This window comes from Mycteria americana, chromosome 6, assembly GCF_035582795.1.
Source record: "Mycteria americana isolate JAX WOST 10 ecotype Jacksonville Zoo and Gardens chromosome 6, USCA_MyAme_1.0, whole genome shotgun sequence".
Taxonomy (NCBI): Eukaryota; Metazoa; Chordata; class Aves; order Ciconiiformes; family Ciconiidae; genus Mycteria; species Mycteria americana.
This window is the reverse complement of record NC_134370.1, coordinates 49,429,302-49,456,297: the sequence shown is the minus strand read 5'-3', so window position 1 is coordinate 49,456,297 and position 26,996 is coordinate 49,429,302. Positions and strand designations below refer to the sequence as shown.

General features: G+C 51.3%; 2 long non-coding RNA genes across 6 annotated transcripts in view; both read left to right on the top strand.

Moving 5' to 3' along the window:
• The window catches only part of LOC142411587 (uncharacterized), a 114,528-nt gene extending 92,930 nt beyond the window's left edge, over nucleotides 1–21,598 (top strand). Inside the window, exons 4-5 of one of the 2 annotated variants that reach the window (XR_012776218.1) lie at nucleotides 20,888–21,026; nucleotides 21,503–21,598. This is a non-coding gene — a long non-coding RNA (uncharacterized LOC142411587). Of the gene's footprint in view, nucleotides 1–20,887 lie in introns of both variants that reach the window. The other variant, XR_012776217.1, reaches the window with a different exon arrangement.
• LOC142411586 (uncharacterized) lies at nucleotides 21,596–26,880 on the top strand. Of its 4 annotated transcripts, none has more exons than XR_012776215.1 (5): nucleotides 21,596–21,699; nucleotides 23,017–24,406; nucleotides 25,759–25,873; nucleotides 25,998–26,109; nucleotides 26,759–26,880. It is a non-coding gene; the product is annotated as an uncharacterized LOC142411586 (long non-coding RNA). The 4 variants fall into 4 exon arrangements; XR_012776216.1 differs by having other exon boundaries at nucleotides 21,602–23,227; nucleotides 24,038–24,406; XR_012776214.1 differs by having other exon boundaries at nucleotides 21,602–23,227; nucleotides 23,915–24,406.
• Nucleotides 26,881–26,996: the final 116 nt, after the last annotated feature.

Below are 26,996 nucleotides of genomic sequence, written 5' to 3'. Positions count from 1 at the left end.
GGGGCAACGTAATAGTGGCTGCAGTTGGACCATGGGCACAGCTTAACACCATAAGCCATTTTTATCCAGGGCTTGGACTTTTCTTGCTGTAGTATTTATCAGTTAGCTATTCACTACATTGCAAATCCCTTTCTGCTGCAAGATACTTTTGTGCGCTGCCAGATCTCTGCTCTGCCGGTCTCCGGGCCGGGGGCAGTCTGCACAGAGCCTGCATGGACTGGGGTTGGCCCCACTCACTGCCCTCAGCCCTTGCCCAGGAGGGGCTCAGGTGGGAATGGAGTAGCAGGGAGTGTTGAAAGTCAAGATTAAGATGTGTTGGGTGACAGATGCAGCCTGAAATCACATGGACGGATGCCCTTAGTACAGTGCTGCAGTAGGAGATGGCAGGAGCAGGAGGGATGGTGCTCTGAGGGCAGACTGCAGAGCCCTCCAAAGTCCCAGGTGTGGTACATGGTACTGCTGGGGGTGAGGTGGTTTGCCTGTATTTTAAGGTGACATGGCACTTTGCCACTGCTCCCTGTAACAACCGACTGGATATGGAGAATGCCGTGTAAAACAGCAGTCCTGTCCCACCCAGGCAAGTGGCAGGAATGCACAATTTAGGGGGCTGCAATCCCCTCCCAGCTCAGCAGAGGTGGTCTGACCTGGAGTTTGTCTGAACACTTGCTGCAGGAAGAAAACTAGAACCTGTGGGGAAATGTCAAACAGAAATTGTTAGAGAACACGATGCTGGAAAAAATTTCAACCCTCACCCCACAAACTCATTCCAAAATGTACATTAAAGGTTACCCAGACAACCTTAATACCTCCAGCAATGTGACCTTGAGAACCACCTAGAGAGCGAGAAACTTGCAGGCAATCTCAGCTGCTGGCCACAACCGGTGCCCACAGAGTAACGTGCTTTATTCCTTACCTTGATTTCACTTGACTGTGGTTGCTGTCACCTGAGACTCAACTGGCATCAGGTTTGGCTCAGAGACTTATTGCCCCTTGGGAGGGTTCTGGTGAAGCATCTATGCAGCACTGAAATATTTATTTCATAAGCATCCACCAGGGAAACTAAATTTCAAAACAAGCCAGCCCTGCGGGGGTACTCCTGAAAGGACATCTGAAGCAAAGGTTGAGCTCCCTGAAAAGCATTTTTTTTTTAATTGCACTGGGACCTAGGGTGCAAAGCTGCCCATTGCAGGAGTGGCTGCCTTCTGCTGGAAGGCAACAGCTAGTCCCTGGGCCAGAGGGTTGCAATCTAATTTAAATATATGAAAATGGAATTGGGTAACTAAATCATCCCCATGACATTCCTCAAACTAGCAAAGACCTGACTTCTTTCTAGGGACCAGAGCAAAACAACAGTGGGATTTCTATGCCTGAAATATTAGTGTTAGGACATTGCCTTGGTGGGGAGGGGAAACAGTAGAAAAATGCTGAAACAGTAGAAAAATGCAAGACAATCACAACTTCCAAACCCTCCTTTGTCACTTGGGTTTCATTTGCCTCAAGCTTCCCAGAGGTCTGCCCTGCTTGATGAGCTCCCCTGGGGCACATCAGGCTTATCAAGCTGTCACTGGCCAAGGCTGGGGACAGGGAGGTAGGACCCAAGAGTCTGGTGTGTGAACCTGCACAACCTGCTGCTTGTGGCCTGTCTTTGTGGCTTTGTTAATAAGAAGCTCTTAGGAGTCCCTGGGACCAACCCCAAATTATAGTCCCCACAGGAAAGGGACAATGTGGTGCCTCCACCCAGTTTGATCTTACGTTAAAGCATCCAGTTAAAACAGGAGTCAGACTGCAGGGGATGCTTTGGACTGACTGATGAAAATGCTGTAGATGGCCAGGAGGGTCAGGGGTCTGTCTCCTCATGCTCCTGCCCATCTCCGAGGCTGTGGCAGCCCATTAGCCATGGCTTGCTTACTGCTGAGAGGTGGTGAAGAGGGTTGGGAGCTGTAGTAGGAAAGCAAAGCTGTTACTGAAATAGGCCCAAAATGCTCAAGTGGTGACTTTTTCATGCCTGCATGTTTCAGGGGCACTTGTAAGAGCACTATTTTTAAAAAAAAAAAAAAAAAAAAAAAAAAGGCAAGTGAGATTTCTAATCTATTATTCATTCAGGAAAAATCATTTCAGAGTAAAATAAAATATTTTCCTTCTCCACCTCATTCTTAATATACTCTCTTCTCTCTTTCTCTCTCCCCCGCCTTCCCTCCACCCTGCAGGGCTCCAGGGAACAGTATGTATGAAATTATTTTGTAAAATCCAATAAAAATTTTAATCAGGTCAACATCATTACAGGAGAGGAAAGTGATGGAGCTTTCCTGATGCATAAAAACATGTAAAGAAAAAAAGCAATGTAAACATGCAGTTGTAGAAAGAGGTACACAGAGCTGCATGCCTGGACACCATGCAGTGCCTCCTCCTCATCCCGTCTCCATGGAGCACAGTCTCACTTTCAGCCACACACATGCCAAATCCGCGGCTGTTCGCTGACAGAGCCAGAAGCATGCACGTGTGCTTCATCCTCTTGCACATATACCAAATATACTCCAAAGTAGGGACATGTAGGCAAAAGTCTTTGGCTAGCACCCTTTAGGACAGCACCCACCTCTGCCTGCAGATCTTTACAGAGCCTTAAGCCCATATGTCCGGTTATTGTCTTTAAGCAGTGGTTAGTAAAGCAGAGGGACCAGCTAGTTACGTGGCAACTCCCCTTTTTAATCCTTGTCTCTCTGATTACCACAGAGAGGAATAAAAAGACCTGGCAACACACGGTCATGCTCTGAGGATTTGCATAGTATATTAAGGCTTGCTAAGATCTCATTCCTATCCTGACATTTACAGAAACTGCAGCTGGTGAGGCTCCTCTCCATCTTCCCTCTTTCAGATTAAATGTGAACTTCTAAATCTGCCAGGAGGAGCAAAGGGAGGGCTGGGGAATGTAACTGTCTCATGCCGACCTGGGTTCATTACCACCATCAGAAACACGGAGCTAGGCCAAACGATAGGAATGATGGATGTCCATGCAGGTCAAAACCCCTATGGGAGAGGAGCAGACATAGCAAGCCCTAAAAGTAATATACTGTTGACTCCAAGGGATTTGCAAAAGCCTCCAGGAATGAGGCAATCAATGCTTGCAATAATGTATTGTTGCCATCAGATTCCTTGGGAAGAGTGCAGGAGGGGCTGGCTACCTATCACATCCTTCCCCACCAAGGTCAAGGTGGTGATTGCAGCTGACAATGCCAACTCTGGAGATGAGCACCATACTCTGAGGAGCCCACCCATGCAGTGGGAAACATAACTCCTGAGAGCAACACAGCTACTGGTAGAGATGCCCATCTCTGCGCTGTTAGGACTTCTCCTGTGGAGTTTGCTGCCTCGGGGAAGCAGGGATCAATGGAGCAAGCACTGGTCCTTTTACTTTTCTGACTCTGCTCAGACATAGATTTGTCCTGGTGGACTGGGGATGTTTTTGTTGCAGTTCAGAGAAACTGGGGTGGGGGCTTTACCTCTTGGGGATGAGGGTGCCTTGTATCTTCAAGCTGGAGACAGTTGAGGGTGAGTGGTGGTTGAGCTTACTGAGAGGGTGGCATCAGTAGGAGTAGAGCAGGGATTGCCAGGGCCACAAGCTGCGCTACAAAAGATGGTTGACTCCTACCCTAGGGCAGGAGGTGTCTGTGGGGACTGTATCCCCAGCCACTGAGGTTTTTCTAGTGACAGTACTGACTTACATCAGGGTCGGAGTATGTTGCAGTTCATCACCTCAACTGTCCCCTTGGTGATGGTGCCCCTCTGCATGGTGGTGTCCCACGTGGCTTGTGGGAACGTGTGGCTGGGCCCGTGAGCTGGAGCCTCCGCTTTCTGCTGGCAGATGGGCTAAAATAGGAGTTGAAACATTCAGTGCTTCTGGAAAGAAAAATAAACTCCCAGGCAAATGCCAACTGCAGCAACCATTTTGCCAGAGTACCGTCGTGCGGAGGGGCGGGGGTAACAGCCTCATGGTCAATGGGAACATCCGTAAGTGGAAACAGCCCCAGCCCCGGCTATCTGCACTCACACCCCCTCGCAGCCCGCCCAGCAGCATCCAGGCTTGTGCCTTCGCCTCCCCCAGCCTCAGGCAGACGTGGGCTGTGCGGTTGGAGGCAGGCAGAAGGCACCCGGCCCATGGCACACGGGCTGGCACCTCTCCTCCTCCCCGTGATATTTCTTTGCCACCCTCTGACTACACACACATACACATCCTACAGCTCTGACGTTATTCTCCTTTGGTTGATGCGAAGGACTCAAAAATGTCCATTTTAGGGTTTTTATATTTCGGGAGCCAGACTGAAAAATCTTTTCATGGTCAGTGACAAGCAGCTTATGGGAAACAGATGAACAGTACTCCCAGGAATTCCTCTTATTGCTGCATGTGTTTAAAATCTAAAGTTAGAAAGGGAAGGGGGGGAAAAAAAGTAAAGTTTTGTAGGCTGAATTCCAGTTGAGTGCTATGAGACAGTCTCTGCAGCTCTCCCTGTATGGATACAGAGCTCAGATAGTAGAAGTGGGCATGGAAAACTTGGCTGGGTACAGATCTGATTTGGAGGGAGGCCCTGCTCCACTGCCGGGAAGTTGCTGGTCCTGTCAAAGGGTTCAGTCTTCCCTGGAGCCCAGAAAGAAATGGCAAGTGCACTCAGAGGCTGACCTGCTGTGGGAGTGTCTGCATAGTGCACCCCCAGCCAGGCCTGGTGGCTGTTTGCAGAGGAGACCACGTTCCTCTGGTCTCTCCCACCATGGAGAAGTTATTTGCTTCCAGGCAGCCTGATGGTGATGGAGGACTTGGTGACCACCCTCCGCCACCGCTGGTGCCTGCAGCAGGGTTGGTCTGCCTGGCTGTCACCTTTTCCAGCATCATAGATGTGGCTATGTAGGTCCTACAGGATGGATGCCTGGACCTGCCTGGTCCTGGCTGCTGGATCTTTCCTCTAAGCCTTGTGCTGCTGCCTGCAGGGCTGTTCCTGGTTGTGTCTGTAGGCAGAAGCCATGCCTGAAGCTGGGAAGGGAGAGCTGCAGCTCCCTGTAATAGATGGCAAGAGGGACTGATGGCCCAAGTGGCAAATAAATCTTGTGGGCTGGGTGATATAATAAAGCACTTGACCTTTGCCCTGGTGGTTTATTTTGTAATCAGTGCCCAGCAATTGATTTATGGGATAATCAATCTCTCCCTCTCTCCCTTCCTCTGGCCTTGGCGTTGCTTGCACCATGGTCCTTGCTTCTGAGTGATGACTCCAAGTTACAAACAGCGCCCAGGGACAAGGCTGCCTACCCCTGCCCTCTTCTCTCCCCCATGCCCAGCTCGGGAGCGGACATGCTATTTACAGCCTCATCTGCCCAATAAATGTTTACTAGGTAGCTCTCATCCCTCTTGCAGGGGCAGCCCTCTCCGCCTTGCCAATCTGCAGTGCTCCTGGCCTGACAATTGGCTTCCCAGCACCTCAGTTTATAACTCCTGCAACAAATTGTCCTGAATGAAAGGCTTTCATGCCGTGTGATGGATTTCCCTCACATAAATTGAGGCTGTGAGCATCCTTGCTCTTCCCAGGGATGCTCTGCACTGGGAAGCTGCAGCTGGAGCAGTGAAGCTTGTGCAGAGGCAGAATTCATGCCCAGGAGATGCACATCTCTGCTGCATGTTCATAGTGTGGCTGCAAGTCCCCAGGGCTTCAGACAAAGGGCAAACCAAAGAGCTACTCAGTAACATGCAAGCAACTTCCTCCGTGGCTATAATGCACAATTTTCATCTTTGTGGCTGTTATTCTTCTTTCTCTTGCACTGGCTTGTGTCTTCTCTACTCAGCACTATGCTGCCTGACAGCTGGATGCAGCTGCAATGGGAATGGGGGGGGCAGGTGGAGGGGAAGGACCGTGGTGTGTCTTGGGATGGGGCTAGCAGGGACGGGAGCTATATCCTCCTTTGCTGTCCGGTAAATCTGTTCTTGCTAGGCCCTAGTTCCCCTTTGCTCCCTGCCCGAGAAGCTGACAGGATCCTCGCTGCTCTGATAGCTGCTGTGTGGCCAAGGCTGCCTGAGCAATCGATAGAGACCTTGAAGGGATCTCATAAATATGGTACTGTAAGGAATGAAAAGAGAACAAGTGAGGGAACTCAGCGTGTAGCGGATCTCTGACAGGGAGCAGGTTCACCCAGTCAGAGATAGCTTGAGGAAGGCATTTAAGTGCAAATTCCAGCCTGGTGGCGTTTATGATGAGCCAGTGAGATACGAGCAAAGGAGGAGAGGTCTGAATCTCATCAGGCTTTACTCGGGGAGAGGCAGCAGGGCTAAGGCCCTAAGTTCCTGAAAAGCTCTGGAAAATATTTCCCAGTTTTAATAGCATTAAATTCGGGCCCACATTTCTTTCAGAGGCCCATCCTAGCGATGCAAGCTTACCAAGACCTATGTGTCTTTCATCCACCCTGAGGATGTGATATCATGTACCACGCTGTGGGCAACCATGGTGAAATGGTGGCACCAGGAGAGCTGCCTGCATTGGTGGAGACCCGTGGGACGGACTGAGGGGAGCTACAGTGGATATAAATTGCTCTGAGCAGGAGGCTGCTGGGAAAACAAAGCCCCAGCCCTATGGCATGCCGGGCACAGCTCTCTGTGTGAGGGACACCATAATCCTGAGGTGTGCTGTGTGGGATGTGGGGCGGGGCTGGGCTGGCTGCGATCATTCCTAGTGATGGCACCTTTTCTCGGAGGTTTTTTTAAACATCTCCTTCCCTATGGGAAGTCTCTTCTTATCTATTAGTCTTATCTATTCTAAACTTGCCCTTCTCTTACTTAAGGCCATTTCTTCTTGTAATACATCATCCTTGGTCAGCCTTAAAGGTTGGCAAACCCTGAGGGAAGAAAGGAAAGAGTTATAATGTCTGAGGGACTAAAGGTTTGATTTGGATGCAACCACATTTATTCAGCAGCAAGTTATATCTTCAATCAAACCAATGCAAATCAGGCTCCTGCTTCAGTCTATTTGTTTGGACTTAGTGAGTGCAAGGGGATTCATTATTTCTTGTTCTTCCTTCCATCCTGCAAAGTTTATATGCGCATGTACAGACTTGCGCACACTTGTCTGTAAAAACCCTCTTCCCCCCAAGGTGTTGTGCTGTTAGGAATAGGTACATGATGATCTCTGGGTGCGGGTAGAGCCTGTATCCCTTGGGAAAGCAGTAGGAAAACAGCAGTTTCTGCCTAGGTTGGTACTGTGTGAAGGAGGGGAAGGGTACCTCGGAGCTGCAATTAGAACTCCCTGAATAATTCAGTTTTCAATGTGGTGTTTGAAGTAGAACAGTTAAAAAATGTCTCTGGGAGACTGATAGTGGTCCCTTTTCCCTCACACACACCCCAAGGAAGAAACAAACCATGAAAATCCATTTCATTTGTTTGGGGTCATTTCACTTTGCTTCTTGTTTGTGCATGCTGGCTCGCTTCCTAAGTGAAAAGTGCTCTGTTTCAGAAATGTCCAGGAAAAAAAAAATCGGGTCTAAAATGTTCATTTTCTCTTCTTTTTCTGAAGTTTGTCTCCGAATTTGACCTGTACGTCTCTGGGTTGATACGAAACATGCATTTTAGGGGGGAGAGGGGAAAGGTAAATCTGTTGCTGTTATGAACAATTTCTCTTGCCTTCGTCCAAGTCTGCCCTGGACATCTGTGTGTCTCTCCCTTCCTGAGCCTGCTACGAAGCCCCTGTAAGTCCTTCTCCCGCACCTTGTGCCCTACAAAAGCACCAGGGATTTGTCCAAGCCCCCAGTCATGCCACGGGCAGAGCCACCCATCCCATGCTGCAGCCTGGCTGACTTGGAGCACACCAGCTCCCAGTGTGTGGGTAGCGACACAGCCCAAACATGAAAGCAGCAATCTGATTTCCCCTGGGCAGAGGGAGGCTTCTTCCCTTGTAATCATCCTTTGTTTCTGGAATAGCCGTGACAGTGTTTGCAGGGAAGAACCCGCTTGTGGGTTTTTGTGTTCGATATGCTCTGACGCAACGCAGCCGTGAGGCGGCAGGGAGGTGAGTGGGTGCACGCCGTGTCCTGCCGCGCTCCCAAGCTGCCTGCGTGCTTGTGCCCCTTGCACACTGGGGCCCTGATCCTGCACAGACTCACACGTGGGCTTAATTCCTTGCACTGTCAAATTCAATAAAACTTGACTAGTAAAGCTCAGGAGATGTTTGCAAGGTCTGGACTTAGGGTGGTAAGCCCTTCGAGGCTGGAAGTGTCTTGATGTTGTATGTGTGTTGTGTGGGGTTTTTGTTCCTGCTTGCAGCCTCCTGTTACCCCTGCCTACCAAGTCCAATCTGGATTCACTGCACAGAGTGTTTTGAGCTGAAAACAGCTCAAAGCACCTCCTGAAAATGGTAGGAAAAATTTCCAGGCTGAGGATAATGAGCGGTAAGCGCAGAGGAGGGACACAGCATGAATTCCTCTCTCCTAGAAAGTTGCTCTGAGCCTGAATTTCAGTGCCACAAAAACCTTGGAGGATTTAGTACATGGATCTGGGTTTGTTGGGTTTTTTTCATTCCTGAATTGGGTCAAAAAGCTTTACCTTTTTTCATGGATCCAAAATTGTGCACGATATTATTTCAGAAACACTGCAACTGCCGTGTGCCCAGTCATCCCCCAGCTGCCAGGGGGTGGCTGGGAAGGGGACTGGCAGGCTTCCCCTGGGACATGCTTACGTTTTCGGGACCAGTTCCTTGGGGTTGGTGTTGTCTGGCAACAATATGTCTCTCAAAAATGTGTTCAAATGGTGCCAGGGGTATAGCAGGGAGGCTCGGTATACCGGTACAACACACGTGAGGCGGAGATGTTTGCCCTCTTCTTGAGCTGAAACCTGCTGGTACGGGCAGAGTGGTGGGTTGGCCAAGCCTGGTTTTCATGGCTGAGCACAGGCCTCTAGCTGCTGGACCCTGGCTCCTCTATCATCCCCAGGTTATCTCCTGGCAGAAGCAGAGCTGAGAGTTCAGGGCCCTTTCCCCTGACTGCCAGCAAAGCCCACTGTGAACACCAGGTCCTGTACACAACCAGCTCTGGGCTGGCATGTGGCAGCATCAAACGACTGCCTGTGCTTTCAGAGGGGCACGTGGCCCCCAGCGTCAGCTGGTTGCCCAGGTCCCTGGACCCAGCCCTCTTTTCCAGGGACCTTGCTCACTTTAGGCAAGGGGAGCTCACCTCTGAACTCCTTGTCTCTGTCCCAAGCAGCCCAGACGTTGTTTCATTTATCTTTTGTAGATTCTCTGCCCTATAAATATTTGGTTGTAAAGCCAAAGTTATAGACAGTGTTATTTATGTGGAGGAAATTAAGGCTGCTCCACTTTGTTGTTGCCCACATTATTTTCTGAAGGCCAGACCCCTTTTTATAGGGCAGCTGCTGCCATTACCAGGATTTCTGAGCCTGGTTTAGGTTTAGGGCTTTGCCTCCTGATGCCTCTCACCCAGTTGGCCTGTGGGAGGCTTGGCTGAGCTTGCAGGGGGGTTGCAGTGACTTTTTCCTTGCACTGTGATTCCCTACCTCTTTCCCCTTTTGATCTTCCCTTCCCAGACAGGTCTGCTTTTCTTTCCTTCTACCTTAGACCCTATCAGCTCTCCCCTACCCCTTTTTCCCCCCAAATTCCCATAGCTTTTTGAATGTGCTGTTGATGACTGCTGGCCAGCTCTGCTCCTCTGGTTCCAGCACAGGGCTGGCCCCGTGCTCTGTTTTCCCCAATGCTGATAAGCTCTCCCTGGCAACAGCTCCACACCAGCAGAACGTTTCCCTCCTCCTGATCCCTTGTCCCACACACCTCTTGAAGACCTCTCCTCCCTTGGCAACCCAAATTGTCTTTCCTGGTTTCCTGTCCACCTCTTTGTCTTGTCTATCTCTGAAGATCTTCTTCATGGTGCCAGCATGGGTTCAGGAACAGCTCCCCAGAGCCCATCCTCAGTTGCCATCACCTCCTGTGCTGCCTGGACCAAATCTCAGCATCCGTGTGCAAGCTCCGCGTGGGTAACTGAAGGTTACCCCAATCCAAGGGCCACCCCAGCATTGCCTGTGGGTGAAATGGCTGTGCTCAGCCTGCCTTGTTCCCTCGTGTCGGGTTGCTAAGGTACAGCTAAAACTCTCATCCAGAGTGTCATCATCTCACGGCTCAATTCCTGCAACATCCTTTTCTCTGGCCTTGACAAATGCAATCTTCTCCCACTCCTGCCTGTTCAGAGCTCTGCTGCAAGGATCATTTTCCTCGCCTGTCATTTCGCTCGTGTCACCCATGCTTTACTTGCTTTTGCTGGTTCCTGCTGGCAAACAGCAGTTACCTGTCTCTGCTCTCTGGGCCTTTCACAGCTTTCTTTCCTGTTAGCCTCGTAGTCCCTCTCCACATGCGGTTTCTCACTGTCAGTCAGCCTCCGGTGGCAGCCTCTGCCAGCACTCGCTGTGTCTCCTAGCACACAGCTCTCTGCTTTCTGCCCCAGTGCCTCTTGCTTGAAGAGGAGCTCCTAGATGCACCCTGCAGGAAAAGTATCCCTGCCCTTCACCCCTCCTTTGCCAGCCTCTCTCCCAAATTGGTGATGATGGCTCAGGTGCAAGTGTGGGAACCACCTGTCTGTCAGGCAGCGACCCTGTTTTCTCCTTCTGGTTCTTCTCATCTTCTGCTTAGGCTGAAGACCTTTGGGGCAGGGCCTTTTTTAGCAGTGGTTGCCTAAAGAAGTACAAGCTTGTGAGATCCTCCTGGCTCCATGCATGTGTGATACGTGTCTGTCCCGCTGCCATGCTTTATGAAGCAGTAGTGAATTCAAGCTGAATTTGGCAGGCTGGGTGGGGATGTTTTGTTCCTCCAGGTTTAGTGAAAAGAGGTGTCTGGATACCGGAGAGGGACCTCCTCTGGCACCCAGAGATGGAGGCTTGCTTTGCACTAGGTTTGTACAGCTCAGTGCTGATGGGGGGCAGGTTGAGCCCCTGCCCCTTCCTGCTTGATGCCTGCTCCATTGTGCCTGGACCAAAGGGTGCAGGCAGCCAGCCCAGGGGAGCTTCCCTGGCCCTGAACCTTGCTGGTGGCTGAGGGACACCCCAGGGCAGCCTTTGCTATTGCAGACTGAGTCTGGCCCCAGACACTACCTACCTGGGCTAATCCGGAGCACGGGCAGGGTCGCAGTGATCCTGAGCAGCACGTGGAGCCCCACTCTGTACCGCAAGTGCAGGAGAGAGATAAAAACGCATCAATGCCTTCATCTGCCCTTATGGATTTTTCCACCATATTTTATAAGCGTTCATTTTTATTTATGTGAGGTTAAAGTCAGTCCAATTTGGAAATCAACTTGTCTAAGAAGCTCCCCTCAGATCTTATTAGCTTCATGTAGTATTTCTATTCATTTTTGCTAATACCATTCACCAGGCTGGCTGCGGTGGTGGCTGCGGGAGATGGTAGCCCTCTCCTTGCCAGGCCACTGTGGCCGTGAGCCTGGTGGCTGCAGGGATGGCTGTGGGAGTGGCAGGATCCAGCCATGCAATGAAGGGCTGGCGCTCCTGGCTTTCCAGCTTCCAACAGCGGCGGGGGGGCGGTTTCTGACATCTGCTCCTGCATAGTCCCCCCTTGCTGCACCCAGCATCACCGGCAGCCCACCTATCACTGCCAGCACGGAGGGTGTCTTTACCTGCTGGCACTGGAAATCAGTGGCTAGTTTGGACAGAGAACAGTTAAGAAACACTCAGGCTGTCCTTGTAATTAGAGAAATTCCTGGAAGAAAAAAAAAAAATCCACTGAGGGCTTTTAAAGGAGAGATAGGACGCCTCATTCAGGAAGTCCTTCAGCTGCAGATTGCCGGCGGCTGGAGGAGCGTCCTGGGGAGGTATCGGTGCACGCTTGGCCGGCTTTTATGCCCATCCCCTGGCATTCGCTGCTGGCCCTTGCCAGAGAGGATATTGGCAGGACAGACCTTTGTGCTGGAGCTGGCAGGCTTTGCTTGCCTTCCCAAGGCGTTATTTTGGTAACCCCAAAGGAGCTGGCTGCAGCCAGAATTGCAGCGTTAAGGTGGGGGTCGGATGTCAGCCCCAGGCAGGAGCAGTGGTGGCCGCCAGTGTGGGATTCATACCTCCCCGTGCTGTGCCAGTAGCACAGCACGTGTCTCCTGAAGCACCCCGGCAGCAGAGTCACGGCTGCCCCGTCTCTCCCCTGCCTTTGATTATTTATTGAAGCGGTTTGATACTGGGTGACTGTAATTAAAAGAAGAAAAATACACACAATAAAATGATTTCTAAAGTGGCAACATGCTGGATGCAGTGAAGCAAGGAATATATTAAATATTTATTGCCACTGGTCTGCTGGGGGGGCGGGGATTAAAATTATTTAGCCTGATAAAAACATTTTAATTATTTAATTTGAGGGGAAACCTCCCCCACAGCCCTCCTTAGTACTAAGCCCCAGACAAATGGCAGCATAATGTAAGGTTTGATTAAAATCTGAATGGGACGAAGGCCTGGAGATTGGAACAAGGGATGGGGTGCCACGTGGTTGCCATCCTCTGCCACGGCAGGTCTGTGCATGTGATCCTGCATCTTGCAGGGGTAATTCTTCCTCTCAAGGGGTGGTTCGTGCTTAGCAGCAGTTAGCCAGGGCTTTGCTCTGCACATGGGAGCCTGGGCGCAGGATGGGAGCTGCTGGTGCATCAATCACAGTGTAGGAAATTGCAGCAAATTACTGTGACCCGCCATCTGCAGCTTGAACTCTCTGGACCCATGGGTTGCTCTGAAGAGCTTCGCTGGGGCAGGAGCTCTAGCGTGTCTGTCCCAGCAGCCCAGCTCCACCATGCAGGTTCTGCCAGCCTCACTCTGCACCAGGCATCTATCTTGTGTATGGCACAGGACTCACACCGTGCAAACAAGCCATGAGGCTGTTCGAACACCCGTCTCTCATGGCATTTACATACTGCAGATGTGAGGCTTTTCCTGAGAGCCTTTGTGCTCCTCTTCAGGAAGGGCGTTGGGGCCGGTGTCCTGTTGGCACGTCCACTTGAGACTGGAGCTAAGGATCTTCCAGCCGCATATCAAAGATTGAGAAGTATGAAGCGTGGGGTCTGGCAGCAGCTGATTGTTTTCTGTGAGAGGAGGGGCTGCGATTTTTCCCTTGTGTCTCCAGATTGACAGTCTCTCATTATTAGCCCCCTGGAAACAGGCACTTTGACTGAAAGAGCCATCCCAGCCTTCACTGTAACAATCAAAGCGGCTCAAGAATAAACATGGCTTGGCAAGAATAAACACAAATTGCAATGCTTGCTGTGAACAGTGATATCCAAGGGAGCAAACATCAAATGAAGGATTATCCCTGTTTGCAAGGAAGCTGTACTAGCAAGAGATTGAATAAGAACCATCTGCAGCCCAGAGCAAAGGAGCTACCAGGAGAACCTGCTCGTGCCATCAGGAGCTCTCCTGTTTGAAGCTCACATGGTCTCCTTTAGGCACTGTCTGGTTTTACTTCACGTGCTCTTTTGACTGCTCTTTGCAGCCCTGAGCTCTTTGCAGCTACCTCCAGCTTGTGGATAGTGTGGGCAAGCCCAGAAAGTCCAAGGAGGGGAGTTGTGTGGGATGAGGGTTAGAGAGGATGAAGAGAGCTGCCCTGAGGCGGGCAGGTGGGGCAGGTATTGGACCTGGCTGGGGCAGCTGCTAGCAAAAACGCTGAGCTCCTGGGGGAGCTGGAGGAAGATCGCATCAACCAAATCCTGTGGGAAGCTCTGCTTTCTGCTCCTGACACTAATGCTGCCAGTCTTAGGGCAGGAGTCCTAAAGGCAGCTCTTAACCAGCAGCCGTCCCCCCACCAGCCGCCGGAAGTGAGCACGAGCAAGCCCTCCTCCCCAAACCGTTGCTGAGAGACAGCCCGCAAAACATAAATCAAATTTGGAGGCACAGAGGTTCCATAAACAAGCTTATTTTCTGAAGCCAGGTCCCATTATGTTATCTGTCACTTTATTGGGGTTTCTGAGCCATTTATTTTTATGTATATACATCGGAGCTGGTAAGCTGGCATTGGCCTGAGAGTATAAAGCTGACAAGACACGGTAGCGGCGTGTGAAACCTGCCAGCAGAGCAGCCGCCTGTGAAATGAACACGAGAGCCGACGATTTTATTTACGGGGAATCTCGGGTAGCGTGTGCCGGAGCAGTGGGTGCCACCGGGCACGCGCCCAGCCCCCGGCAGTGCTGCCCTGCTGCCGCCGGTCCTGAGCCCTCTGAGAGGGACCAGTACCAGACCTATCTCAGGCTGGGATAAGGTCTCAAGGCAGCTGGAAATGAGATTTTCTTCTTAAGAAATATCTTAAGCTGCTGAAATACTTTGGTCACCCAGAATCCATATAAAAGGGCAAATTTTCGTGGGGTGGTACAGTTTTGGAACACTTTGCTTTCCAGTGTTGATCTTCTTGGTAATTGTTCTCTTAATGTTTTGTTTGGTTCTTTGTATTAAAGATAAACTCAGATTTAGTGTAAGGATTTGTTCTGAAATTTGAAAACTGGAGTTTCCTTATCTAACAAAAGTAGGGCTTTTTAATGTTTTTGAAACTTTTTTCCAGTTATTTTACCCCTGGAGCAACATTTTGCCAAACTCAATAGTCTTTACAAAAGCCTAAATGAATAATTGTTTCTGTCATGGAGAAAAGTATTTAGATCAGCATTTTTAAATCTCAGTTGGAGCAAACATTTCGGATGTGAGATAGTTTTAGGGGTCACTGAAAACCCTAAAGAATCATCTAGATTGTTATCAGGGCGACGGTACAAAACATGGACCCTACTCTTACCCTGTTGTGACCTTGCTGTAAGTCCTCTGGTTTAGCGCAGAGAGGATGTTGCCGTCGTGTTCTGGTCCTTCAGCAGGCGAAAAGTGCTCAGTGCATCCGCGTTGCTTTGGAAAGGCAGTCGGAGGTTGTGAGCGGCCATGTGGCACGGGGAGGTTGGTGCTCTCTGGCTACTCTTGGCAAATTTTCGGTCTGGCTGAATACATTCGCGCTTGCTGTGCCAGCCCTATCCGTTTCAGCGACCCCCTGGCTGAAGCTGGCACACGATGGGTTGGTAGACACCAGCATGGCTGCGTGCCACCCCAGCGTGGGCTGCGTTTCAGCAGCGGGAGGTGAATGTTACGGCTTGTGCCTGGCAGAGGAAAGGGTCAGCAGAAAGCACCATGCTGTATGCCAGTCCTGCTGCTGCAGGGAGAGCAGGGGCCCTGTGGGGCTGGTCCTGCGTGAGCATGGCTCTGATGCATAAATCCTGGTTAGGTTCTGTTTGGCAGGAATAATATTTAAAATTTTAATCTAGACTCCCACCCTGTCTTCATGGTTCATGAGCAGGAGCAATGTGTTATCTTCCTAGAGCCATTCAGGAAAATGCCTCTGGAGCAGCTGCGTGTCTCATGGGTGCCTCACAGAGAGCTGAAGGCCATGGGTTAGATGGTGACATTTTTCCTCCTCAAAGCGGCAAGCCCTGACCTGCTGGTAAGAAGTTTCCCAGTACTGCTCTGCTGCCTGCTTAAAAACGAGTGGTATTATTTTAATCCTCAGCTTTCTCTCTGGTTTGTGTGAGGAACACGTTTCCTTCCCGGGTTTGACTTGCAGCCTCTTCCCCCAGCACATCGCGCACCAGCCAGCTGCAGGAAGGGCCTCTTCTCCCTTCTCCTCTGTGAGCGAGAGCAGGCAGCTCTGCCTGATTGATCTGCTGCCTTCCAGCCTGGATCATTCCTCTGCAGGTCTGTCTCTCACCTGCCTGGGCACTGCTAAATCTTTCCTGGAAGGAACAGCTATTTGTCAAGTGAAATAGGAAGGTTTGAGTCTCACGTTCCCCAAGGCCACTTAGCAGGGCTCTGGCTGCTCTCCGGACACTTGCTTTTCTGCGCCAGTGTGGTAGGAGCGAGAATAAAGGCCACGAAGCTTTTCTGGAAAGACAGCTGCCTTTACCCTGCCCAATGTCAGCACTGCCGCTGTGATCCCTCGTGATGAGCACTGCATGCATCTTGTCCCCTCTAGCCTGGAAAGGTGTGATATGCCCCAGGCTTACCCTCCATGGAGCGACGTCTGTGGTCCGCGCGTTGTCTCCTCGTTCCTTTGTGCTTCTCTGCACTGAGCCACTTATTGACTAGGAGCGTAATTGTGCTGCATCATGTCTAATTGGTTTGCTCTGTCGCTCTCCATTTGCTTTCTCTGTCTGCACCCTCCCCACTCCCCTCCGTAAATGCGCCGAGCTGTGAGCGTGAGCAGGGCACAAGGCCACAGTCCTGACTGCTGAAGGAAAAAAAGGCACCCAACTTCCTCCTTTCTTCTCCTAAATTCAAATGACAAGAAACAGAGGAAAACAATTTTGCAAACCCTTGGCAGAGGGCCAGCTCTGATAAAGAGCCGTAATTAATCTCCCCAGCTTTATTAGAATATCATTACAATTAACTCAGCAATCTTCTGTTGATCAAAGCCATTGTTCCCTGCAGAGCAGAGGAAGCCAGTGTGAGCCTGGATTGTGTGGTGCTTAAAAGCACCTAGAGCTGGATCATTCCTGCCAGCCCAACAGCAGCCGCTCCGTCCTCCTGGCTGGCAGCACAAGGAATGGCAGAGGTGTGGGCAGGAGAGCTGTGCTGGCGCAGACCTCTGTCCTCAACCTGGCTCTTGAGCCACTCGCAGCTTTGGTTTTTTTTCAGCTACTCTTTGTTGAACTGTTGTAGCCCATATCCCTCATGGGCACCTAGGTGTCCCTCATTCCCAATGTAGATGCTTTTGGGTCCAGCCTTTTAAGCACTGGGTTTATTCCTTTGTGTGTGTTCACACAGCTCTTCGCATGCCTGCTTCCTAGCCTCAGCTGGAGGTAAGGTGACTGCTGCAACAACACAGCTAACAACAGCATAGCGGGTAAAGGAACTAGGGGAAACATTTGTGGAAGCTACGTTTGAAAGAAAGGAGAGTTGTCAGAATCGAGCTTCATAAGCTCTGCAGTTAAATAGCCCAAGATGTGTGCTATAGAAAAGCAGAGAAAATGAGCACCGTTAAACTACCCCTTTCCTCCTTTTCAAACTGTTCTTTTAATATCGGGTAGTTATCTGTAATTTAAGCCCGTGATTAGTTTTATCAAAAAAGATAGTTCTGAGGCAGAGATCTTAAAAATGATTAGGTGTGTGTTTGAAAGCCAAGAACAGCTCCACTTGCACCGCAGGATAAAACATATCTGTGTGCTGCCTTGAGCATCCATCTGTGAGGGCCTTGTGCCAGAAGGAACCTCCTGGTTCTACACAGATCCCAGCCCACCCCAGTCTTTCAGGGCACTTCTCATTCTCCTTTGAAGAGGCCAGAGCTGGACCCTCTTGTCACTGGGCAAGATTGTTTGTCTGAGGTGATTTTGTGTCTCTTCTTCCTCATCACACTTCTACTTTTGGAAAATACTCTCAACTTTGTGCTGTCACTGGGGTCCTGGCAACACAGCCTTACTGACAGCTCAGGTTGTGTGGACCTGGAGACACGTAGGGCGTGGAGGCATTTTGCAGTTTTGCTTCAAGAGCATCCCATCGGAGATGTTTGCTATGGAGGGGGCTGGAGATCCTACAGCCCATTCTCCACTACTCCTGCCTCTTTCTGCATGGTGGCAGCCCTCTGCCAGGCTGGAGCAATGCTCAGGGACTCTTCTGCTCTCTGGTTGTTGGTACAGAACCAAGGAGGTTTGCTCCAGGGCAAACAGCCTGGCCCTGCCTCTGTTTTCAGCCTGATGTAAGATGGCACAGGGGGAGGTTTTATCCCTAAAATGGCTCTGCCACAAAGGATTTATATGCCGTGAGCAGACACAGTGAGTGTGAAACCATGCTATCTGGTTACACAAAGAAAGAGAAGCATGGGAATTTAAAAAGCTTTGGGTCTCTTCTCCCGTGGTTTCTGGAGCAGGTCGCAACGGGCAGGCGAGCTGTAGCGGAAAAGGCAATGCTAAACTGCCTCGCCAGTCTGCCTGGGAAGGGTTGTTAGGTGAAGGCATCTGAAGTCCTCACTCTTGCTTTTTGTCCTGAATTCTCATCTGTTTGAATTGTCAACACTTGTGAGCCCTGGGAAAAAGAAAAGAGAAAGAAAAGGCAGGTCCAGAGCTGGGTCTAATCGACCTTGGCATTGTCCCTTTAAGCAGCCACCCAGGAGAAGGGAGCAGCTGCTCCAGTCCATTCGCTGGTGCAGATACAGCAATAGCAGGCAGCCAGGCAGCCCTGCCTGTTCTGCCTAGCTTCACCTGCTCTCTGCAAATCCTTAACCCTTCAGAGGTGGAAAAAAAGGGGCAGAACTGCATTTGCAGTGTAGATTTCCTATGCACAGTGCAGGGTGTACTGAGCAAATGCACCTTGCTGGCAGCACCAAGCACCGAGCAGGATCTGGGGGTGGCACCCACTGCTACAACTACTGCTGCAGGCTAGGGGCATGAGTAGATTAAAAAAAATGCAATCAGATGACTTCAAGGAAGTAAGGTTTGTTAAGGACTCCTAAGAAAATGGTGCAGGGACACTGCGTGGCTCAGGAGCTCTCTAACCTTGGGTTGCCTGAGGCTGGGAGGAATTGCACAGAAGGAGGGTAATTAGGGTTATTCTGTACTCGCCTGGGCCTTCCCTCTGCCATAGGCACCTGCCCGCAGCCATGCCTGGGGACGCACTCCTAAGGGACACAGCCCTGGAGCTGACTCAGCATGGCCCTTCTCAGGGTGCAGACCTTCCCCCGTCCCTGAACCCTCATACAAGGGAAAGCTGAAGTTTTTCATCTTCTCCAAGCTTGTGTCCTTGGGTATGGCAAGGGAACCTCCTCTGGGTGATGGACACTTGATCCCTCACCTCTCTGGACCACTGAGGAGGAGCTGTGGCTGCATGAGGGTTAGCTTTGCTTTCCCCAGCTCAGCTTGGCCAGGGTGCAGCCTCCAGCACAGGCGCAGAGACACACGCTCTGCAGCCTGCATCAGGGACCTGATGCTGAAAGTGTCCTCAGGTTTGATGTAGGCTGCCGCTTAGGACCCCTTTCCCACCTCTCTTTCCTTTCGTCTTCTATGGCTGTGGATCTGAGCAGATGGCCTGAGGCAATAGAAAACCCTAAGAAGAAGAAAAAAACAAACCCATAAGGACCATAAAGTCTCTGACAGCAGGGGTTGTGGCTTCATGTGAAGTGCTGTAGTCTCCATGAGGTCCTTCTCTGGTTGATCCCTAAGATGAGAACTTGTCCTTTCCCACTGCGGCCACCAGCACTATTCACCATGGGCGAGGGCAGGAGGAGTGGGCTGAGGACAGGAGGGGATGCTCAGCCTGGGCTGAGCAGGCTCAGAGGGAGCAGGAGCTGGGGGGCTCTTCTGAAGGGCTTAAAGCAATGCTTCCCTCCCCACACCCTGTCCCACCTTCCCGGGAAGGCAGCAAGCCCCACTCCTCCCCAAATGGCTGGGGACATTAGTCAGGCTTCCGGCACAGCTGCCTCAGGTCTCAGAGTGAGACGCAGGGGCTGAGTGTCAGGTTGTTATTAAATATCATTAGTAAGTGACAAAACTGTGTGGAGCACTTCAGGCACAGACAATGGCTGGAGGAGGGATTGTTTGCAGCACCGGGGAGACGAGCGAGTGGTGAAGGTCAGAGATGCCTCATTCTGGGCTGCCTCCAACTCCATCTCCTGCTCATCACCTCGAGGAGGCAGGAGGGACGGGTGTTTCCTCAAGGGAAGACAGGGGTTTGCAGGGAACCCGTGCATGTCAACAGAGGGACTTCAACATGCCCAAGCATGGGGTCCCCAGGATGGCCTGTGTGTGAGGAAAGGGGACCTGTGCAGTCTCCCGATCCTCCTCGTCTTGTATCACCCTGTTCTTTAGGGACTCCAGTACGCGGCAGGGCAGACTCCTGCCCGTCACGGTGGAGCTGCCCAGGGGAAAAGCTGTTTTAGCGTCTCTTCTGCCCAGTGGAAGCAACTGGAAAAGAAATTTTGCAAATGTTTTTCTTGCTAACTATGTTCCATGCTTGGTGCTAGCTTTCCCCCAGAGAGAGTGGGAGATGGTGGACCACTGAGAAGGCAGTGCTTAAACCAGCAGCCCCAGCATCCCTGGGAAAGCTGCCTGCTTGCTTCAGTGCCTGGCTAGCCATGGAACTCTGGCAAGGAGCTGGCTTTAGTGGCAGGAACACAAGCCAAAAAGCCAGAAAGCACCTGTCTAAGGGGCAAGATGGAGGCAGAGGCACCTCTGGTGAACACGCCTGGAGTGGGAGCTGAGGGACAGTGAGTCGTGTAATCATCTGCTTGAAGCAATCGCAGGCCTTCAGTGGAGCGGAGAGACACTTCCTCGCATTTATTTAAGGCGAGATGCCCTAGTTTTGTGCTTTCAGTGGAGTCCCTAATTATTCCTCAGTCTTTGTAGTGAGCTAATTAGTTTCGCAGTACTCAAGGCTGGGGAACACTGATAGGCTTGGGAAGCACAAGCTGGAGGGATGAGAAGGAGGAGGGGAGAGCTGGTGGGAGATGGCTGACTGGCAGACGGGAATGGCTGGGAGCAGGGCAGCGTTTGGAGACCTGATGGATGATGGTCTGGGAAGGATGATGGAGGAGGGAAGAGCCAAAATCTCATGTCAGGCAAGGTGCTGGAGTGTAACGATATGGGGAACAGCAGTGAAGCGTCAGGTGGTAATTGAGGGGGATGGCGAGGTGGGGAGAGAGTGAGAGGGATGGTCTGTGGGAGAGCAGCCACAGAGCCCAGCACAAGGCCAGGTGCTCACCGCAGGGCTCGGGAGGTGGGATCCTGCATGGAGGGGTGCACGGCCGCACACAGGGCAGGGCAGCAACTGTCCTCTCACATGGGCGCTTCCTTGGGCAGCTGCCTGTCCCGGAGTGCTGCTGACTTGGGCTTGCAGGACTGGCAGTGTTTCCTGGCTGTCCCATCTCTTTTCTAGCTTAGTGGTGGCACTGAGGAGCTCTGCTGGGAGAGGCCAGCCCAGTCCCCACCACATGGAGCGGCTGGTCCCCAAGCTGGCTGCTCACCTTCCCACCTGATCAGAGCCGGTTCTTTTGGAGAGAGCCACCACAGATAAGGTAACCCACACGGATAATCAGGTCCCCGATGCTCCAGTGTACGCAGTCGGCTCTGGCCGGTCTGTCCATGCAGATGCCTCGCTGCTCTGACACAGGGTTGTGCTCCAGAGCACACACTCCCTACATCTGCACTGCCAGCCTGAGGAGCACAAAGGTCTCATTCCTGTTCTCGCTGTCATTGGGAAGTTCCCAGTGACCATCGAGTGAACACACCGAGTGTGTGACAACTCTGAAGTGCCCAGGTGGCCATGGATTTATTAGGGTATTATCCTTCTAGTGCCGCAAATGGTGTCATCTGTCTTCTAAACTTTGCACTTTATTTCAGGGAGAGAATTTAGTATATCCAGGCAATATGCTGTAGTTTTAGCATATGATAAAGCCCTGCTGGGAAGTGTAGTTTTATTGATTTTTACTGAAGTGCCACTGGATAAATTTGCTCATTTGAATGAAATGTCTTATTACCTGGATCGTAACAGGCACATGATGAAACCTCCAGAGGGGCTGGAACTACCTGCTGCCTGGTGATGGGGAGCTGAGACGGAGCAGCTGACAGGGACCCACAACTGCCACCCCGAGACCCTCAGCACCCGCCCAAGTCCACCGGGAAACTCTGCTTGGAAATCTCAGGAGGGGAACAAACCGCAGTGGTGGGGGGCACTGTGTTTTAGTTGAGGTTTGTATTGTTCCTCTGATCCTTTGCTCAGGTAAGTGCGTTGTTTTAAAGGGAATTGAGGAAAAATCTCTTTCTCAGGGCAGTATTTCTTTAGTACTACCAGTAATGGGGGTGGATTGGGAAATGAACCATTCCCCATTACGCTGGGACCTAACTGCACAGCCCATGCTTTCCAGTTAAAATTTGATTGCCTTGAATCCTGCAGATTATGGAAAATAAGAAAAAGGCCTAGTAAAATTTATGGGTTTTAATCATAAACCGATAGAATCACAGTAAATCTATCATAAGCATGCAGATACAGACTCAGAAAAAAGAGAGGAAAGCAATAGGCCCGTTTTTTCCTGGAGGAGCGGCGTGTAGCCATGGCGGGGCCAGGGAGATGGGGAGCAGGGCTGCTCCCCTAGCCATCTCCTCCGGGGTGTTGAGCCCCCACACCTCAAAGCCTTCCTCCTCTGCTGTGTCCTGCAAAAACCTGGTAGCAGGGATGGCACTGCAGAGTCCGTGCCCTGTCTCATGGCAAACCAGCCGGGCAGGGCTGGAGAGCATGTGGGGAGTGAGGAAGGAAGAGGTGGGAAAAGGGGGACAAGGCAGGAGGGTGGGGGAAGAGAGGGAAGGAAAGGGAGAAAGGAGAAAAGGAGGTGAAGCCCAAAGGTCTTTCCCTCCTCCCCTCGGTGCCACTGTGCTGCTCACCATGGAGGGAGCAGGCTGGGACCCTGCCAGAGGAGGAGGGAGGCAGAGATGTGGGGGAGAAATGTGTGTGCAGAGAAGGGACCGCGGGAAGCACAGACATGGCAGGGAGAGAAGAGCACCTGACAGAGAGAAATGGCAGGAGAGTCAGAGAGAAGCACAGAAGGCAGAAAGTATTTTAAAAAATTTTCAAAAGGGAGAGGGAGTGAGCGATAAGGAAGAAAAAAGGGAGAGAGTAAAAAATTGACTCTGAAGCAGAGATAAGAGACGGAGGGAAGTTAGCGAGACGAGGAGTAAAATTAAGCATGATAAGGCCTGATAGAAATGGGGGAAGGCAGCAAGCCCAGGCAGTGCAGCCAGGGTCTGCAGGCAGAGAGCCGGGGGCGGGGGGGGGGGGGAGCTGCGGGGCACAGGGAGGGGAAGGAAGGGCCAGCCCGATTCCCACTCGTCAGCCCTGCGTAGCCACAGGTATCGATCTCAAACTTGGCTTTTTGCACTGCTCTACACGCCTCTGACGCTGCGGGGAGAGGAGCTCAGCAGGCGCGGGGATTGATGCGGGGGGGTCAGGGAGTCAGTGGGTACAAATGTCTCTCCCGCAGGATGCTCATAACCCTGCTCTTGCCTCGGCAGCGGAAGGGGAAAGCCGGGTGCCTGCCAGCCACAGCCCACGGTGGTGGGGGGAAATGTGGAGCCTGGTGAGGAGGGAAGCGCCTGGGGCGTGTGACATGCCCAGGTTGGAAATGCTGAATAACCCCTCATCCTCCTCCCTGCCACGTCCCAACACACGGTGCCTGTCATGGAGATCCCCATGGGGCTCCCATCAGTCTTGGAAGTAGGGGAGGTAAGGCGTGTTTCACAGGCAGCCTCCCTTCCTTGCTCTAAACACATCTCTTCATGGTCTTTTTTGCTACCTCTTTTAAGCTGTTTTATTAAGTGCTTTTATTTATCAAAAAAACAAGCAAGAAGAACTGTCTGGCTCTGACACATAGCCCATGGTTACCTGAAGAGCAATGCTGGAACTCAGCCCCTGCTCTCTCATCCCTGATTAAACTGCAGAAGAAACACACTGTAAATTTCAGCAGAGAAAAAGAATTTATTCTTTGGGGTATTTTTTTCCCATCTTTACCAGCCATGAAAACTGTTGAGCTGAGATGCTGGCCCCTCTGATATGCTTTTCTTCTGCTCTATCCATCTGCTTTAATCACATGGTGACTGAAAAAAAAAATTATCCAGTTCACAAAGCATCGAAGATTAAAAACTCAGTGTGGATAATAAACTGTGTGGCAGGCAGCAGTGCCACAGAGCATCGGGCAAACTCGCTAATGAGGGGCTTTGAGCCGCAGCTCAGATGCAGGGCAGGCAGCATGGCTTTACCCCCAGGAGGGTTTCCAGCAGCAGAGGTGGTGGGTCTGGGGGCACACGTGGGTCTCGGTTGCAGGGCCCAGGCTGGGAAAAATCCTGCGCTATCACAGCCCAAAACATTATGCAGAAAAGAAATAATTTTCTCTCTTCTTTTCTTTTTTTAAAGCTTCTTTTTAACACTGAAAGACTTGATTCCTCCCTTGGATTGCTGGGACACTGTAGTGTGCTGCAAATACCTTGTTGGACTTGGTTATTAGTATTTTTTTTTAATCTGTGTGTGTTGAATTAGCTCTTTTAATTACGGCATTAAAAAAGGATAACTGGAGTCAATTAAGAAGCTCTTTCGGATTGCCAGTGTTAATAGCTGTCCAGGAACACAGAGACTCCCCTCCACCTCTCTGCCGTCTGTTGAACCGCTTATTGAGTTATTGTCAGTCCTGGCAACAAGGCTCAAACTGAGATTTCTGCACCTAATGTGCCACTGTATGTGGCTTTCTCGGCTGTGCTTGGCTTGGTATCTTCCTCCGGAGGGCTGAGGCATTGGTGCATCCCTGCCTCTCCCAGGGGAGCACTGCTCCAAGCCGGTGGTCGGGGTCCCTGGAGCAGGATCTGCAGTGCAGGTGGAGCTGAGCGCGCCTGCCTTCAGCTTCAGGCCTAGGTTTGTATGTTGCCGTTTGTGGTTTCATATCTAGCTCACTGAAAATGTTGGTTAAACACTGGTGGGAGGGGAAGCTCGCAAAGAAGCATTTTGCTTTGGTTTTTTTAAAAAGCAAAACAAAAGCAAAAGGCTTTTAAAAAATGTTTTGGTTTCAAAGTTATAAAGGAAAGATGGGTTAGAGATGAGAAACTAACAAATCAAAGCTCCTGAAACCTGCTGCGGAGAAAGAAACACAAAATGTTTTGTTTGAAGATGAATAGAAAGCTGAAACCAGCAAAAAATCCCCCCTCCCCACGAGCACAGATGTTTCAGGTTGGTTCTTCTAGATTGGCACATTGCTGGAAGAAAAGCAAATCCATTCTTTTCCCTGTCGGTGCTCCAGGTTCCTGTCGCTTATTTTTTATCATCTTGTAGTGACTTTGATCCCTGAAGACTCCTTAAGTGCTTTACAAATCAAGCATGCAAATCTCGGCCCATCCGCCTTGGAGATGCCGCTGAGGCTGGGCAGGCCAAGAAGCCGCTTGCCGGTGCGGTGCCACCGATCCTGGTGGCAGCCGGGAAGGATGGGAAGCACTCGCTGCTTCAGTAACGCTTATAAAAATGTTTAGTGCCCATATTACCACTGTTTGCAGGGATGTTTCGTGCTTCCAGCACAGCCAAAGGCCATCAGGCTGTGCTGGGGTCCCCAAGCCATGGTACCAGCCCCGTTTCTCCCATGGAAAGGCCCTGTGGGAGGGCTGGCCATGGCCTTCCCCCCTCTCTGCACCTTCTGGGGGTTGGGAAATTGGCACAAACCAGCTGAGGAAGGGGTGAGCTGGTCTGATGATGCTTCTCTTATTTTCAAAGCTTGACTTGAGACATCTCTTTCCCCATTGCTCTCTGTCTCTTAATTTCACTCTCTCGCTCTGTGGTTGCCCTCCTGACTTGTTCCTTTTAATTCATTTGCTGTACGACACTTTTATGCTGATGCTTTCCGTAGCCTGTGCCGTGTCTCGCTGCTGTGGGTAGCTCTGGTCTCAGGGCAGGGTGGCACTGTCAAACCTCTCCCGCAGGGATGCACTGGTCAGCGCAGCCCTGCCTGGGGGCCAGTTTATCCCACATTCCTCCCCTTTTCCTCACTGAGACAATACAAACCTCCCAGACTTCCTGATCCCAAGTACCAGAGCTGAGCAAAGGGAGGTTGCTGCCTGGTGACCAGACACCATGATGATGGGCACCCTGGAGCTAGCACCACAGCAGCCAGCACGTTACAGCCTGCACCACCTCCCTGCTGCAGCCCTGTGCCTGTTCTCCTCTGGCTCAGGCTGTGTGTGCGTGTGCTTATATACGTATGTAATTTTATTTTTTTTCAGACAAGGTCTCCTGCAAGCCTGGAAGCTAAATTCCCTTGGATGTGCCTGAAAGTGCTCGTGAGTCTGTCTGCCAGGGGTCAGGTCCGAAAACCACCGTGAGGGTCATTACAGGCAGGTAGGGAGCAGAGCTGGAGCTGCTCGGGCCACTGGGTACCAGGGGCTGGGGGCACCCAGGCAGGCAGGGCCAGGCAGGGCACTGCCTGCTTGTGCTGCCAGCACGGGCGCTCATGGAATTGCAGCATCCCTGCCCACAGGGACAGGTGTCCATAGCACAAGAGCCAGCTTGAACCCCATCGGAGAGGAGACACCACTGTGCTGCTGGCAACGGCAAGCAGAAAGTCCTCCCCCCAGGTAAGAGGCAGTGGGATCCCCAGGTACCCCCACCACCGCTCGGGCAAAGCCTGGCCCCACTGGCTCTCAGGCCGGGGGCCGCGGGCACAGCGAGCTGCCGCCTGCTGCGGGCTGCCCTGCAAGAGGGCTTCGCATCCTTCTCACCACGCAGAGGGCAGGCAAACACAGCCCCACTATGTACTGCCTACGCACATCAGCGCTGCGGCCCTGCTCCCCCAGGCTTTGAGGGCGGGCGGGGGAACTGGCTATAAAACCACAGCCAGTCCTTGGGAAAAAAAAAAAAATTAAACTCCTCTTGGTGCTGTGCGGGGCCCAAGACACCACAAGAAGTGCCTTTCAGGGGAGCGTGAACCTTTGGCGTCAGCGGGAGACTCGCTCTGCCCTGGGGCTGTTCTTAGTGAGGCAGCTGGAAAATGCCTCTGAGGCGAGAAAGCGAGCGCTCGCCAGAGATACAGAACTGGACAGATCAAGAAGTCAAGATTTTGCATTCCAACTATCTATAGGAAATAGGGTTTTTTTATTATTTCAAGTTTTCATAAAAATCCATAATTATTGAAATCAAAGTTACAGAAGAAAGTTCGTAACTTTTTATTGATTTTATTTCTTTTTTCTTTCTTTTTTTCCCCCCTCTGTTGTTTTTCCCTCTCAGAGTTATATCTGACACCAGAGTCCATCAGACAAAGTCGTTACAAACACAGGAGTCCTGAAGACATCGGCTGAATGTTTTCCTGGTATAAAGAAGAAGAGGAGGAGAAAAAGGTGGTGACAGTGCGGGTGCAGTGGGTTTGGACAGGGGCGGAAGGCGTGGTGGAAGGAGAGAGGTCGGTATGTTTGTAGCAATGTTTGTTTTTTAATTATTTTTTATTTGTTCATTTGTTCTTTTTTTT